Source organism: Nicotiana attenuata, chromosome 1, assembly GCF_001879085.1.
Source record: "Nicotiana attenuata strain UT chromosome 1, NIATTr2, whole genome shotgun sequence".
Lineage (NCBI taxonomy): Eukaryota > Viridiplantae > Streptophyta > Magnoliopsida > Solanales > Solanaceae > Nicotiana > Nicotiana attenuata.
Window position 1 is genome coordinate 16,491,083 of NC_031989.1, and position 17,426 is coordinate 16,508,508.

Sequence of the window (17,426 nt, forward strand, 5' to 3'; positions counted from 1 at the left end):
CTGATTATCTTACTGAACCTGGCAAACATTTCTTCGATGGATTCTCCTTCCTTCATTGAGAACAGTTCATAGTCGTGAACTAGCATATTGATGTGAGTTTCCTTTACCTTGCTGGTACCTTCATAGGTAACCTCAAGTTTGTCCCACATCTCTTTGGCTGTATCACAGCTAGATATTTTCTCATATTCTTCACAACTTATTGCATTGTGAAGCAGATTTCTTGCCTTGTGATTTATTTAGACGGCTTTCAGTTGTTCCTTTGGGTGGAGTGCTGGCAGACAGTGGGTAGTCTTGATAACTCTCCATACCTTGACGTTGTATGCCTTGGTGAAGATTTCCATTCGGATTTTCCAGTGGGAGAAATGTTGTCCATTGAAGTAAGGTGGCCTTACTTGTTAAGTTCCTTCCTGAAAGAGAGCTCCTATGATAACCTGATTTGCCGTGATCTTTTTCTCACAAGCTGTTAAGCAGAAAACAAAAGTGTGAGCCTTGCTCTGATACCAATTGAAAGTACAGGGGGGGTGTGAATTGTCACTAATTGAAATTAATCGTTACTGAGTTGACTTAAAACTTTAGTAGTCGACTAAATATGTCAATCTTGCAGATATAACAGTTTGAGGTAATATGCAGAAAGTAAATGCAGAAATTAAAGACACCAGGAATTTTATACTGGTTCGGATTCAATGTGAATCCTAATCCAGTCCCCTTGGGTTGCAAGGGATTTCTCTTCAACCAAATAAGTTTTCTTTCGAGTACAGATGTGATGTATATCGCTCAAATTCTGTAGCACTCGTTTGATACAATGCCTCACCAGCTGTATGCCCTCTTTCTATCCCTGACTTATTACACAGCAGATCTATGTAGGCTACTATGATTGTTTGCAGTAGAATGAAGAGAGTTATTTTGGTTTGATCAAAGTATGCTAAGGATGATGTTACACAGTACATTTATACAAAGATGAATGGTGAAGGCTCGTCAACCCAAGGGTTTTGATCCTTGGAAAGAATTGATTCTTTCCAAGAATAAGGAACTATCCATTGCTTCTCTTGAGATCTTTTCCTTCGGCAAACAATGGAATTAACAAGATTTCTCCTTGATTGTTGGACCTTCCAAACTTGACCACTGACCGGATCTTCTAGCATTTATTATTCTCCCGTGATTTCGCCAATCACAGATAACTTCAAATCTTCACTTCGTTATGGCTGATTTGATTTCCCAGATTCACGGAGCTAATCCTAATTTGCTGATGTAGATTTGTAGCTTTCCTTGTACACCGTGCATTCTATAGGTGGCTTCCCTTGTGAGAGATTTCCTTCCTTGTTCGACACAGCCATTTCACTAGTTCTTCTTTACTTCTTTGAACTCCTGCACATGTATATTAATTGCATCATTAAAATATAATCTAACAGATGGTTTCGTTAGGTTCGGATGGTGATTTGGGACTTTGGCGTATGCTCGGTTTGCATTTGGAAGTTTCTTGAAGGTTCTAATGTTAACTGGCGAAAGTTGGCAATTTGGAGTTTTGGAATGTTCATAAGTTTGACCGAAAGTTGACTTTGGTGATATCGGGTTCGGATTTTGGTTCTGGGAGTTGGAATAACTTCATTATCTTATTTGAAACTTGTATGCAAAATTTGATGTCATTTCTAGTTGATTTGATATGGTTCTGCACGAGTTTTGGAAGTTGAAAGTTCAAAAGTTCATTAAGTTTGATTTGAGGTACAATTCGTGGTTTTTATGTTATTTGATACGATTTGAAGTTTCAAATAAGTTCGTATCGTGTTTTAAGACTTGTTAGTATAATTAAATAGGGACCCGAGGGGCTCGGATGTATTTTGGATCATTGGTTGAGAAACTAGTTAAGTTAAGGATTTGGAGTTTGACCATGGTCAACATCGGGTCAACATGATATCTTTTCGGTTTGTTGAGTGCGCGGGCAGGTTCGTAGCATGTTTTATGATTGAAACGCATATATGATTTGTGTCCGGGAGGTTCCGAATGAGTTTTGGGTGCTAAAACAAAAATTCATTCGTTGCTGATTTTCTGGTGTAAAATAGTTACGAAAATGTCATTTTTATCCCTTAAATTTTGCATACTTCATTTAAAACTTCAAAATCTCATATCTCCTACATTATAAGGCCAAATGGAGTTATTCAAAAGCCTAACGTGACTGAAATTTTACAAAAAATCTATTGGAGGTATCAAAAACGTGTTTTGGGATCATTTGGTACAAAAAACAATGCAAAACAGCTGGAAAAATATTTAATATCTAGGGTTTGTTCATTTGGTCATACTTTGAGTTGGGAGCTCGGATTTGGGCAATATTGAGGCAATTTTTGTCATATGGACTGGTGTCATGATCCTAAAACTGACCCGATCATGATGACGCCTATCGTGAAACTAGGCCAGCCGACACAAATCCTGAATCAACAAGTATTTCATTAACAGCCATTTTTGAGCTATTAATTAATAAAAATCTCATAACATATGTCTAAATAACCTGTGCAGAAACATAACATAAGCCCGACATCGGGGTGTCACAAGTCAAGAGCAACTACAAGATCTGTCTAAGTACAAAAAAGCTATCATAGTCTGGAATTAAAAATACTAAGAACAGTCCGAGTAAGGTAAGAAGGAGAAGTGCAGGGCTGCGAACGCCAAGCAGCTATTGCCAACTCCGAAGACCTGCTGGAAAACCGATCAGCACTCACTATCGCGACCCGTAACTCCTAGATCTGCACACAAGGTGCAGAGAGTAATGTGAGTACGCCAACTCAGTAAGTAATAAAAGTAAATGCAAGCTGAGTAGTAAGATATCAGATCATTCCACGTCATAGGACTACAACAAAACAGTATATTTCCAAAACAGTACAGAAATCAATTATCTTGTAAGAATAGAGTTTCAATAAAACCTGTTAAAACATCTTTCAATAGTTTCAAACAAGTGATGAAACCGTGAGTAAAAATGTTGCAAATGTACATAGCCCCCACGGAAAGACGTGTATCATAAAACCGCCCCTTGGGAAAATTATCATCAGAACCAGCCCCTCGGGCTACCTTGCAATCACTCATCATCGGCCCCTCGGGCAACAACATAAATAAATATCAGCCCCTCGAGCATTATCAAATCCCTCACATTGGGTACCCGCGCTCACTAGGGGTGTACAGACTCCGGAGGGGCTCCTACAGCCCAAGCGCTATCACAAGCCATCTCGTGGCATAATAAATCAGGCCCTCGCCCTCTCATATATCACAAAACAACACAACCTGCTACGGCACGCAACCCGATCCCATGATATCCTCACAACACAGGCCCTTGGCCTTACTTAGTAAAAAATCTCTCAAGCCACTCGGGCTAATCAGTAAAACAGGTTACTCAGCCCAAAATTATCATTTATGCATCAAATTAGTATAAATACGACTGAGTTCTGAAATCAGTAAAATCATAGCATGACTGAGTACAGTTATGAAATCAAAACAGTAAGGAATTTCATTAAAGAAAGCCCCTAAGGGTTCAAACAGTTGGCACGAGGCTCAAATATGGCATTCAACCCAAAACATTGTAATACTTTCTAACATAAGGTAATATCAAGCAGTTCCAGTCAAATATGCAACTCAATAGCCGCTACGGGACGGACCAAGTCACAATCCCCAACGGTGCACGCCCCTCACGCTCGTCATCTAGCGTGTGCTGACCAAAATCACTACTTACCTTAAACTGGTCCAAACTCTAACCCGCGATGCCCTTGCCTCTCGACTCGGCCTCCAAATGCTCCAAATCTAACCAAAATCAGATTCATGCCATCAATATATGCTAAAGGAACAAAGCCCCCGCAAAAATAATAAAATTACATCAAAAATCCCGAAATTGGCCAAACCCGACCCCCATGACCACATCTTGGAATTCGATAAAAACCACATCACTAGAACCATATCCTCCCACGAGTCCATACATACAAAGAACATCAAAATCGAACCACAAATGGCCCCTCAAATCCCCAATTGAAACTCTCCAATTACAAGCCCTAATTTCCCAATTTTAACCCTTAAATCCCATAAATTTCATGTCTAATCAGTTAGAAATCACCATAGAATTGAGTATTGAGTTCAAAAACCTTACCCCCAAGTGTTACCCCTCGAATCCCTCTTGAATTCCTCTCAAAAAGCTCCAAGTCCGAACACAAATGATGAAATAAGGCTGAAAATTGCGAAGGGAAGCTTTTATAGTTTCTGCTCCAGGGATTCCGCACCAGTGGTCCCATAAACGCACCTGCGCTACCGCTTCTACGGAAATCCTCCGCTTCTGCAGTTCTCACTTAGGGAACCAGCTTCCGCACCTACGCCCCAAGCCTCTCACCTACGGGCTCGCAGTTGCGGTTAATCCTTCCGCTCCTGCGACCATATCCACTCCTGCGTTCATCTCCCCGCGCCTATGATCATCGCACCTGCAGTCCCCAATTCGCAGGTGCGGAAACAACAGAAGCAGCAAAAATTCTGCAACTCAAATTGAACTCTAAACCTTCCGTCAACCATCCCAATCCCTCCCGAAGCCCTCGGGACCTCGACCAAATATGCCTACAAGTCACATACGACTATTCAAACTCGTTCCAACCATTGGAACATTCAAAACAACGTCAAAACATCAAATAAACCTCGAATTCAAGCCTAAGGATTCTAAAACATTCCGAATACCGCAAAACGATGTAAAAACCTATCAAACCTCATCCGAATGACCTGAAATTTTACACACACGTCACAAATGACACGAGAGACCTACTCCAATTTCTGAAATTTTGATCCGACCCCGATATCAAGATTTCCACTGCCGATCGGAAAATGCGAAAATTCTAATTTTGCCAATTCAAGCCTAAATCTACCACGGACCTCCAAATTAGATTTCGATCACGCTCATAAGTCCCGAATCACCTAACGTAGCTATTCGATCCATCAAAACCAAATTCCGAGATCATTTACCCACAAGTCAACTTCCGGTTGACTTTTCCAACTAAAACACCAACTTAAGAGACTAAGTGTATCATTCCATTCTAAAACACTCCGAACACAACATAACCAACACGATGTGATAAAATACAACTGAACAATACACAGGGAAGGAGAAATGGGGAGAACGGGACTGAAACTCATGAAATGTCCGGCCAGGTCGTTACATCCTCCTCCTCTTAAATAGACGTTTGTCCTCAAACGAGTCAAGAAACATACCCGAAGCCTCAAACAGGTGAGGATATCTGATGCGCATCTCCCGCTCGATCTCCCAGGTAGCCTCCTCTACGGGCCGACCTCTCTACTGCACTTTCACTGAAGTTATATCCTTGGATCTCAACTTTCGGATCTGCCGCTCCAAAATAGCCACTGGCTCCACATCATTAGTCAAATCACCATCTAACTTAAGTGTGCTGAAATCCAAAATATGAGACGCATCGCCAATATACTTTCATAGCATAAAAACATGAAATACCGGATGCATGCTCGACAAGCTAGGTGGCAAAGCCAGCTCATAAGCCACCTCCCCAATCCTTCGAAGCACCTCAAAAGGTCCAATGAACCGAGGACTCAATTTGCCCTTCTTCCCAAATCTCATAACACCCGTCATGGGTGAAACCTTCAATAGAACCTTCTCTCCAACCATGTAGGACACATCACGAACCTTCCTATCAGCATAGCTCTTTTGCCTTGACTGCGTTGTACGAAGCTGCTCCTGAATTACCTTCATCTTGTCCAAAGCATCCTGCACCAAGTCTATACCCAAAAGTGTAGCCTCACCCGGCTCAAACCAACCTACTGGAGATCTACACCGTCTCCCATATAAAGCCTCATATGGAGCCATCTGAATACTCGACAAATAACTGTTGTTATATGCAAACTCAGCGAGCAGTAGAAATAGATCCCATGAACCCCTAAAATCGATAATACAAGCACGCAACATGTCCTCCAATATCTGAATAGTGCGCTCAGACTGCCCGTCCTCTGAGGGTGAAAAGATGTGCCCAACTCAACCTGGGGACCCAACTCTCGCTTCACGGCCCTCCAAACTGCAAAGTGAACTGAGTACCTCTATCTAAAATGATGGAAACTGGGACACCATGCAAGCAAACAATCTCTCAGATATAAATCTCTGCTAACCGCTCTAAAGAAGAGGGAGTACACACAGGAATGAAGTGCGCGGACTTGGTCAGCCCCACAATCACCCAAATAGCATCGAACTTCCTGAAAGTCCGTGGGAGTCCAACTACAAAATCCATAGTGATCCGCTCCCACATCCACTCTGGAATATCTAACCACTGAAGCAAGCCACCCGGTCTCTGATGCTCATATTTCACCTGCTGACAATTGAGGCACCGTGCTAGAAATACCAAAATATCATTCTTCATTCTCCTCCACCAATAATGGTGTCTCAAATCCTGATACATCTTTGCGGCACCCAGATGGATAGAATACCGCAAGCTATGGGCCTCCTCCAGAATTAACTCCCAAAGCCCATCTACATTGGGCACACATATCCGGCCTTGCATCCTCAATACTCCATCGTCACCAATAGCCACATCTCTGCCATCATCTTGCTGAACTCTGTCCTTAAGAACAAGCAAATAAGGATCATCATACTGGCACTCTCTGGTGCAATCAAACAAGGAAGACCGAGAAACCACACAAGTTAAGACCCGACTGGGCTCCGAAATATCAAACCTCACAAGCCGATTGGCCAAGGCCTGAACATCAACTGCAAGAGGTCTCTCCCCAATAGGAATATATGCCAAACTGCCTATACTCACCGCCTTCCTACTCAACGCATCGCCCACTACATTGTCCTTCCCCGGATGGTACAAGATAGTGAAATCATAGTCCTTTAGCAGCTCCAATCATCTCTGCTGCCTCAAATTGAGATCCTTTTGCTTGAAAAAGTGCTGGAGGCTATGATGATCAGTTAACACCTCACAAGACACACCATAAAGATAATGCCTCCAAATCTTCAATGCGTGAACAATGGCAGCCAACTCTAGATCGTGAACAGGGTAGTTCTTTACATGGGGCTCTAATTGACGAGAAGCATAAGAAATCACTCTACCCTCCTGCATCAATATACACCCAATACCAACTCTCGAAGCATCAAAATACACTGTATATGAACCTGAAGTTGATGGCAAAACTGATAGTGGAGTTGTGGTCAAGGCAGTATTGAGCTTCTGAAAGCTCACCTCACACTCATCCGACCACATGAAAGGCGCACCCTTTTGAGTCAATTTGGTCAAGGGTGATGCTATAGATAAAATCCCTAAATGAACCGACGGTAATACCCCGCCAAACCAAGAAAGCTGGAAATCTCTGTGGCTGAGGACGGCCTGGGCCAACTCTGAACTGCGTCTATCTTCTTCGAATCAACCTGAATACCCTCACTGGATACCACGTGCCCGAAGAAAGCCACTGAACTGAGCCAAAACACACTTGGAGAACTTTGCATAAAGCATCTCCTCCCTCAACCGCTGCAATACAACTCTCAAATGCTCCGCGTGCTCCTCCTGACTACGCGAGTATACTAGAATATCATCAATGAATACATCATGATAAGGAAAAAACATGTTGTTCATCAAATGCATGAACGCTGCTGGGGCATCAATCAGCCCAAAAGACATCACAAGGAACTCATAATGACCTTATCGGGTCCTGAAAGTTGTCTGAAGAATATCCAAGTCCCTGATCTTCGACTTGTGATGCCCTGACCGGAGATCAATCTTGGAGAACACCCTCGCTCCCTGAAGCAGGTCAAATAATTCATCAATATGAGGCAGATGATACTTGTTATTGATTGTGACTCTCTTCAACTGCCTATAATCAATGCACATCCTCATCGTGCCATCCTTCTTCTTCACAAATAGAACGGGCGCACCCCAAGGAGACACACTAGGCCGAATAAACCCCTTATCAAGGAGTTCCTGAAGCTGCTCCTTCAAATCCATCAACTCCGCCGGTGCCATACAACACGGTGGAATAGAAATAGGCTGAGTGACCAGTACCAAATCAATAATAAAGTCAGCATCCATGTCCGGTGGCATGCCCGGCAGGTCTGCAGGAAACACAGATGGAAAATCCCTCACTATCAGGACAGAATCAATACTAGGAGTCTCTGTACTGACATCCCTCACAAAGGACAAATATGAAAGACAACCTTTCCCAACCATCCGCTGGGCCTTCAAAAATGAGATCACCCTACTGGCGAGAAAATCAGTCGAACTTCACCACTCAATCCGTGGAACACCCGGCATAGCCAGCGTCACTGTCTTAGCATGACAGTCCAAAATGGCACAAGACGAAGACAACCAATCTATGCCTAATATCACATCAAAGTCTACCATAAAAAGCAACAAAAGGTCCACTCGGGTTTCCAAACCCCCAATAGTCACCACACACAACCGATACACGCGGTCCACAACAACAGTATCGCCCATCGGAGTAGATACACAAATAGATGAAACAAGAGACTCACGGGGCGAATCCAAATAACGAGGAAAATATGATGACATATATGAAAAAGTGGAACCGGGATCAAATAACACAGAGGCATCTCTGTGGCAAACTGAGACAATACCTGTAATGACCGCATCTGAAGCAATAGCATCGGGTCTGGCTGGGAGTGCATAGAAACGGGCCTGACCACCACCTAATCGACCTCCCCCTCTAGGGCGACCTCTAGCTGACTGTCCTGCACCCCTAGCTGGGTGGGTGGGTGGTGAAGTAACTGGTGCCGAAGTCGATGGCTGACTCCTCTGCTGAGACGGACTCCCAAGACGATGAGGACACTGCCTCCACATATGCCCCAACTCTCCACGCTCATAACAACCCCCTGGTGCTGGAGACGAGGACTCAAAGGAACTCCTAGCACCAGGATGACTAGCAGAAGAACCTGGCATGGAAGAGCCCTGAACTGAAGGAGCACGGGACGAACTCTGGGCTGGAAGGACACTAAGTGAGGAATGGCCTTGATGAGAACTGTGAGAACCATGGCCCGATGATGCCCCACGATAAACTGGGCGAGCTGACTGAGCATGCCTGAATGGACAGCCTCTGCCATGCTAGAACTAACCCCATGAGGAGCACCAGTGAATCCACCCTGACCACGAGGCCTCTTAACCTCCCTCTAATCCCTCTCTTGACCACGAAACATCTCCATCCGTCAAGCTATGTCCACAACCTCATCAAAGGTAGCACCAGATACTCTCTCTCTGGTCATAAGCAACCGAAGTTAAAAACCGAGGCCATCAATAAACCTCCTGATCCTCTCTCGGTGTGTGGGAACCAACTAAACCGCATGACGAGCCAACTCGGAGAACCGCATCTCAAATTGTGTAATAGGACTATTACTCTGACGAAGCTGCTCGAACTGCCTGCGCAGCTCCTCTCGGCGAGACTCAGGTACAAATTTCTCCAGGAAGAGACGGAGAACTGCTTCCAAGAAAGGGGCACTGCGCCAACCGGCCTACACCACTCGTAAGCCTCCCACCAACTAAATGCAGCCCCGGAGAACTAGAAAGTAATGAACGATACCCCACTGGTCTCTAGAATACCCATGGTCCGAAGCATCCTCTAACACTTATCCAAGAAACCCTGTGCATCCTCACCCTCAGCACCACTAAATGACGGAGGCTGAAGTCTACCAAACCTCTCCAACCTGCGTTGCTCGTCCTCTGGCATAACAGGAGCTACATAGTCCTGAGCAGCTGCAACCGGCTGGGGTGGTGGTGCCTCCGGTGTCTGGAATCCCTGAACAACCTGCTCGGGTGTACGGGCGGCGGGAGTCTGAGTGCCTCCCCCGGCCTGAGAAGTGGCTACTGTAGTAGAAACTGCGACCGCCTGAGCAAGACTAGTGCACACGGTCAAGATATGAGCCAAGGTCTCATAAAGACCCGAAATAACAATAGGCACATCGGTGCCTGAGCTGGCCCCCCTGGAGCATCCCCCACTGAAATCTAACCATGAACTGGGGCAGTTGGTGGATCTGCAGGTGCTGCCCCATCTGTTGTACGGGCTACACACCTGCCCCTACCATGGCCTCGGCCGCGACCTTGGCCTCTAGTGGCCCCTACTGGTGGTCGTTTTTCCTGACTGGTAGCACGTGTCCTTACCATCTGTGAGAGAATAAAATAACAGAAGTTTAGTACTACAATCAATAGATTCGCACAATAGGAATTTCAAGAATGTGAAGTTTTTCCTAAAGGTTCTGCAGCCTCCCGAGGATAAGTAAAAACGTCTTTGTACCGATCCGCGAGACTCTACTAAACCCGCTCATGACTTGCGAGGCCTATGTAATCTAGGCTCTGATGCCAACTTGTCACGACCCTAAATCCGACCCGATCGTGCTGGCACCTATCGTGAAACTAAGCCAGCCGACACAAATCTCGAATCAACCAATATTTCAGAAAAAGTCATTTTTGAGCTATTAATTAATAAAAATCTCATAACATATGTCAAAATAACTAGTGCGGAAACATAACACAAGCCCGATATTGGGGTGTCACAAGTCACGAGCAACTACAAGATCTATCTAGGTACAAGAAAGCTATCATTGTCTTAAATTAAAAATACTAAGATCGGTCCGAGTAAGGTAAGATGGAGAAGTGCAGGGCTGCGAACGCCAAGCAGCTACCTTGCCAACTCCGAAGACCTGCTGGAAAATCGATCAGCACTAACTATCGCGACCCGCAACTCCTGGATCTGCACACAAGGTGCAGGGAGTAATGTGAGTACTCCAACTCAGTAAGTAATAAAAGTAAATGCAAGCCGAATAGTACGAAATCAGATCATTCCACGTCATATCACTACAACAAAATAGTATATTTCCAAAATAGTACGTAAATCAATTATCTCGTAAGAACTCAGTTTTAAATAAAACCTTTTAAAACATCTTTCAATAGTTTCAAACAAGTGATGAAACAGTGAGTAAAAATGTTGCAAATGTAAACAGCCCCTTGGGCAAGACGTGTATCATAAAACCGCCCCTCAGGCAAAATATCATCAGAACCAACCCCTCGGGCTACCTCACAATCACTCATCATCGGTCCCTCAGGCAACAACATAAGTCAATATCAACCCCTCGGGCATTATCACATCACTCACACTGGGTACCCGCGCTCACTGGGGGTGTACAGACACCGGAGGGGCTCTTTCAGCCCAAGCGCTATCACAAGCCTTCTCGTGGCATAATAAATCAGGCCCTCGCCCTCTCATATATCACAAAATAGTAAAACCTGCTGCGGCGCGTAGCCCGATCACATGATATCTCACAACACAGGCCCTCGGCCTTATTCAGTTAGAAATCTCTCAAGCCACTCGGGCTATCAGTAAAACAGGGTACTCAGCCCAAAAGTATCATTTATGCATCAAATTAGTATAAATACGACTGAGTTCTGAAATCAGTAAAATCATAGCATGATTGAGTACAGTTATGAAATCAAAACAGTAAGGAATTTCAGTAAAGAAATCCCCTAAGGGTTCAAACAGTTGGCACAAGGCCCAAATATGGCATTCAGCCCAAAACATAGTAATATTTTCTAACATAAGGTAATATCAAGCAGTTCCAATCAAATATGCAACTCAATAGCCGCTACGGGATGGACCAAGTCACAATCCCCAATGGTGCACACCCCTCATGCTCGTCATCTAGCGTGTGTGTCACCTCAAAATAGTACAACGATGTGAAATTCGGGGTTTCATACCCTCAGGAAAACATTTACAATCATTAATTACCTCAAACCGGTCCAAACTCTAACTTGCGATGCCCTTGCCTCCCGACTCGGCCTCCAAAGTCTTCAAATCTAACCAAAATCAGATTCATACCATCAATATATGCTAAAGGAAGAAAGCCCACGCGAAAATAATAAAATTACATCAATAATCCAGAAATTGGCCAAACCCGACCCCCGGGCCCATGTATCGGAATTCGATAAAAATAACATCACTAGAATCCTTATCCTCCCACGAGTTCATACATAGCAGGAACATCGAAATAGGACCTCAAATGGCCCCTCAAATCCCCAATTTAAACTCTCCAATTACAACCCCTAATTCCCCAATTTTGACCCTTAAATCTCACAAATTTCAAGTCTAATCAGTTAGAAATCACCATAGAATCGAGTATTGAGTTCAAAAACCTTACCTCCAAGTGTTACCCCTCGAATCCCTCTTCAATTCCTCTCAAAAAGCTCCAAGTCCGAACACAAATGGTGAAATAAGGCTGAAAATCACGAAGGGAAGCTTTTATAGTTTCTGCTCCAGGGATTCCGCACCTCTGGTCCCATAAGCGCACATGCGCTACCGCTTCTGCAGAAATCCTCCACATCTGCGGTTCTCACTTAAGGAACCAGCTCCCGCACCTGCGCCCTAGGCCTCGCACCTGCGGGCTTGCAGGTGCGGTTAATCCTTCCGGTTCTACGATATTATTCGCTCCTGCGGATCGCACCTGCGGTACCGAATTCACAGGTGCGGAAACAATAGAAGCAGCAAAAATTTTACATCTCCAATTCAACTCTAAACCTTCTATATACCATCCAAATCCCTCCCGAGGCCCTCGGGACCTCAACCAAACATGCCTACAAGTCGCATACCACTATTCAAACTCGTTCCATCCTTCGGAACACTTAAAACAACGTCAAAACATTAAATCACCCTCGGATTCAAGTCTAAGGGTTTCAAAATATTCCGAATTCCGCAAATGACGTAAAAACCTATCAAACCTCATCCGAATGACCTGAAATTTTTCACACACGTTATAAATGACATGACAGACTTAATCCAATTTCCGAAATTCCGATCCGCCCCGAATATCAAGATTTCCACTGCCGACCGGAAAATGCCAAAATTCCAATTTTGCCAAGTCAAGCCTAAATCTACCACGGACCTCCAAATTACATTCTGATCATGCTCCTATGTCTCAAATCACCTAACGGAGCTATACAAACCATCAAAACCGAATTTCGAGATCATTTACCCACAAGTCAACTTTCGGTGGACTTTTCCAACTAAATCACCAACTTAAGAGACTAAGTGTCTCATTCCACTCTAAAACCACTCCGATCACAACCTAACCAACACGATATGATCAAATACAACTAAAGAACACACAGGGAAGCAGAAATGGGGAGAACAGGACTGAAACTCATGAAACGACCGTCCGGGTCGTACAACTGGGGTAAGTGGTCTCGACTCGGTTTTGGCTATACTTTGTGAATCTATCTTCGTTTTTGGTAATTGAATTAAGAATTTTAAATAGAAAATTGGGGTGTTTTGTACAAAGTTTTGTATAGTGAATTTTTGAGTTTGGAACATCGATTCGGAGTCGGATTTGGGTGAAAATAGTATGGTTGGACTCGTATCAGAATGGGTGTTCGGGTTTTACAATCGGGTTACGAGGTGCGGGACCGGGGTTGACTTTTGGTTGAATTTTTAGTTTTTATTAAAGATTGAAGCTTTATTATTCAGAATTGTTTCTTATGAGTTTTATTAATGATTTGAAGTTATTTTTGCTAGATTTGAGCCGTCCGGAGGTTATTTCACTCGAGAAGTCAATTTTAGAGTAACGGTCTATCTTCTTTGAGGTAAGTATCTTGCCTAACTTTATGTGGGGGAACTACCGCTTAGGATTTGAGTCATTCGTGCTAATTGTGTCATGTGAAGTCCATGCACGCGAGGTGACGAGTATGTTTTCGGGCTTATTTGTAAAAATTGGACCGTCTAGGGACTCTTAGGTTCTTATGTTCATTAGATATGAAGCTGTTTTGTTATGATAAATCCCCATTTACTAGTTTTACTTATACGTGTATTTATTTGGAATCAATTGCCTCACGTTCCACCTTTATTGCCGATTTAAGTCTTATGATCCTTAACTGAAGTTGTTTCTTTTTTTATTGCTATGCTACCTTTTTCATAATTGCCTATTATTAGTTGAAGTTATTATCGTCTTCCCCATAATCTGCTTATCCTTAAATGAGTTTGTTGAATCTCTTCTGTAATTGCTCGACCCTAATTGAATTTTGGTTATCCCTTACCGTTATTGACTTACCCTTAATTGGAGTCCTTAATTTATGTTATTCCTCTTATCGTTGAATTGTACTTATGTGGGATCATTGCTACGTAGTATCTCTTCCTTGTTGAGCTATTGCTATGTTGTACCATTATCTCTAGTTGTGTCTTTCCTTGTGAGTTTGTTCTTCTGTCTTTTTGTGTTCTGGAGTTCCTGAGTTGATTTACTTGTTGTATTGGTGTTTGCACAAGGTCTGTGCCATGCCGTTGTGATTCATTTTACGATTTGAGACTATAAGGCGGTACCTCGGGAGGGCTCTGTTGTCATTTCCCCTTTTCTATGCACTTGTCTTTGATTGTTAGTTTCCTTAGCATATTACTAATTATTTTCCTCCGTGTTGGTCTATTCGCTCAGTTTTATGTAGCTAATCTTGTTGTACTTGTCGTAACACCCACTTCATTGTTGTCTTAATTATACTATGTATTTCGTGGTGACTGTTTTTTATGAGCCATTCATTGTCTTTACTATTGTTTGTTGACTTAGATTTTGGTAGAACACTTGCACAAGCATACACATAGATTAATCACCCATATCAGTTAGGGGAATGAATCTTGACGTTATTGACCATTACGTGTATCCTTGTCTACTTGCCTTCTATGTGAGAGTTGTTCTCTTGGCACGTGAGTTGTCCGTGCCGTTACGAGTTGAAAAGTGGGCACAAGATGGCAAGTGATTTCGGGTTCAAGCATTGGACCTGTGAGCTGTGACTATGAGGTTCAGTACCTCGTGGAAAGACTTGAACATATCTGGTGTGAAAGCGGTTGTTCTTATTGAGTTGTTGTCGTCTTTCCCTTTTATTTGGTTTGTTCTCGGACTTAGACAGTGATCAATTACTCTATAGCATTATTACCGACTAATTCTTGTTGCCTATTATTGTTACTAGTGCATTATTGCAAGTATTGTTTTGTATTCCTTATCCCGTCTAGCTTTATATTAATATTGTTCTTTGTTAGTCCAACATACTTGTTCAGGTTGTATAGTCCAGTAGGTGTCTTGACTGTTCCTCGTCACTACTCCATCGAGGTTGGTCTTGATACTTACTAGGTACCGCTGTGGTGTACTCATACTTCACTAGCTGGTCGAGCTATCAAGACTCAAGGTAAACCTGCCATCGCGTTTGCAGGCCTTGTAGTCACCTTCTGATTTTGTTTTTGTACTGTTTGATTTCCATTCTGAATAGTTGTACTTAAGGATTATCTTAGTGAACTCAGTAGAGCTTATGACTTGTACTACCGGTTTAGTTTGTATAGAGATTTTTATTTCGTATTTGTCAGTTGTTGGTTAAATATTGTTATTATTTCAGTAAAGGTTAGGCTTACCTAGTCCATGAGACTAGGTGCCATCGTGACATCCTACGGAGGGAAATTTGGGTCATGACGATTTGGTAACAAAGCTCTAGGTTCATAGGTTTTACAAGTCATGGGCAAGTGTCTAGTAGTGTCTTGTGGATCGATATGGTGATGTCCATACCTATTTTCGAGAGGCTACATGACATTTAGGATAAACTTCCCATCTTTCTTTCCTTATCGTATGGAATTGATTCAGCTTGAAGCGTAACTCTTTGAATTCCTTCCACGCATTCATATATGCATGTGAGCGATCGGTATCAGTTGTGCCTCGACGGCATGTGATCCCATGGATGAGGTGCGAGATGTGATTTCTGTGTGCTGATGATGGGCTAATCTGGAGGACTTGAGACCGGGTTTTGACTGTAGCTTGAGCACGGGGATTTCAATTATGTGAGCATGTGCTTTTGGACTTATATGTTTGGTAGTGTCTGTATGAGTGGAATTTGTGGTTCGATTAGTGGCTAGATGGCTGTATGATGAGCATAATGTGACGGCGGAATGTGTTTAGGTGGTTTGAATGTGACAAGAAATGTTTTCGAGAGATGGGAGAAGGACTATTGGGGGCTTGATTTTTATGTTTATGCGACGTATAGTCTTTAGTTATGAGAGTGTTGAAAGATTTTTCATGTTGTTTAAATTGTGGAATGAAGCAGATTTTCATGCCTTGTTGATGAGTTCGGACTTGAAAAGATTAAGAAATTACGTAGTAGTTGTGGGTGTGAAAGGGTATAGAGAGATGTCAGTTTGAGGCTAAGTGGGTGGGTTATAACTTGCAAGGTAATCTACGGATGTGTGATCCTTATAATGTTGTGTGGAGGATTCCTTTCCTACTAGTGGGTTATGTTTGTGTGATTTGAGGTTGGATCGGTTGTAATGGTTGTCCTTACTGTCACGAGGGCAAATGAAGCTTAGCAGATGATTTGAGGTATTATGTTGTTTGTGTTACATGAGTTTATGAATGATTTAGTTGAATCTCACTGCGGCATTATGGCTGTAATAAAGTATGGGCATTTTGAGTTATCGAGTGTTTTGATCTATCGCTTTGAGCCAAGCGGCGGAGGGTCTGCTAATGACGATCGAATCGTAGGGTTATGCATTGTATCTGTTTTCGGGCCCAGGGATTTGTAAAGACCTGGCCGGTCGTTTTGAGAGATAGAGCCCCAATCCCCTATAACTGCTTCCCCCGCATCTATTTCTGCTATTGTGACTTGCCGAGATGATTCGTTTTGAGTTTCTGAGTGTTTTGGGACACTTAGTCCTTAAATGAGAGCTTAAGACTTAGAATTTGGATGGTAGTCGGAACAGTGTGAAGATTGCTCCGGAATGGAATTCCGTCAATTTCGTTAGCTCCGTTGGGTGATTTTGGGCTTAGAGTCGTATCCCAATTATGTTTTGGAGGTCTGTAGCTCATTTAGGCTTGAAATGGCAAAAGTTGGATGCTCAACGGGTCATTTTTGGACTTACAGAAGTGGCATATTTCTTGTGTTTTGTTGCAGAAAAATCCTTCATCGCATTCACGAGAGGGGTCTCGCGATCGCGTAGAGCATCTGCGAAAGGCAGCTAACTTGTTCTTCGCGTTCGTGATGTTGTTCCCGCGTTCGCGAAGGTTTGGGAACTTAAGCCTACGCGTTCGCGATATGGTCCTCGCGTTCACGTAGAGGGAAGGGGATGAGGGAGCTTCAGGCATTAAGCCTACGCGTTCGCGAAGAGATTCCTGCATTCATGAAGGGTGTGTCAGTGAATGGTATGCGTTCGCGAGAGACCCTCGCGTTTGCGAAGGAGGAATTTTGGGCCACTGGAAGATTGTTCATCGCGTTTGTGATGGTGTTGTCGCGTTTGCGAAGAAGAACGCACCTGGGCAGAATTAAAGTTCAAAAACGAGGGTTTGAGTTCATAACACAAAATTTGGTTGACAGCTCGGTAGGAGGCGAAATTTGGAGAGATTTTTGGAGGAAGTTATTGCGTAATGATTCCTAACTCCTTTATAATTA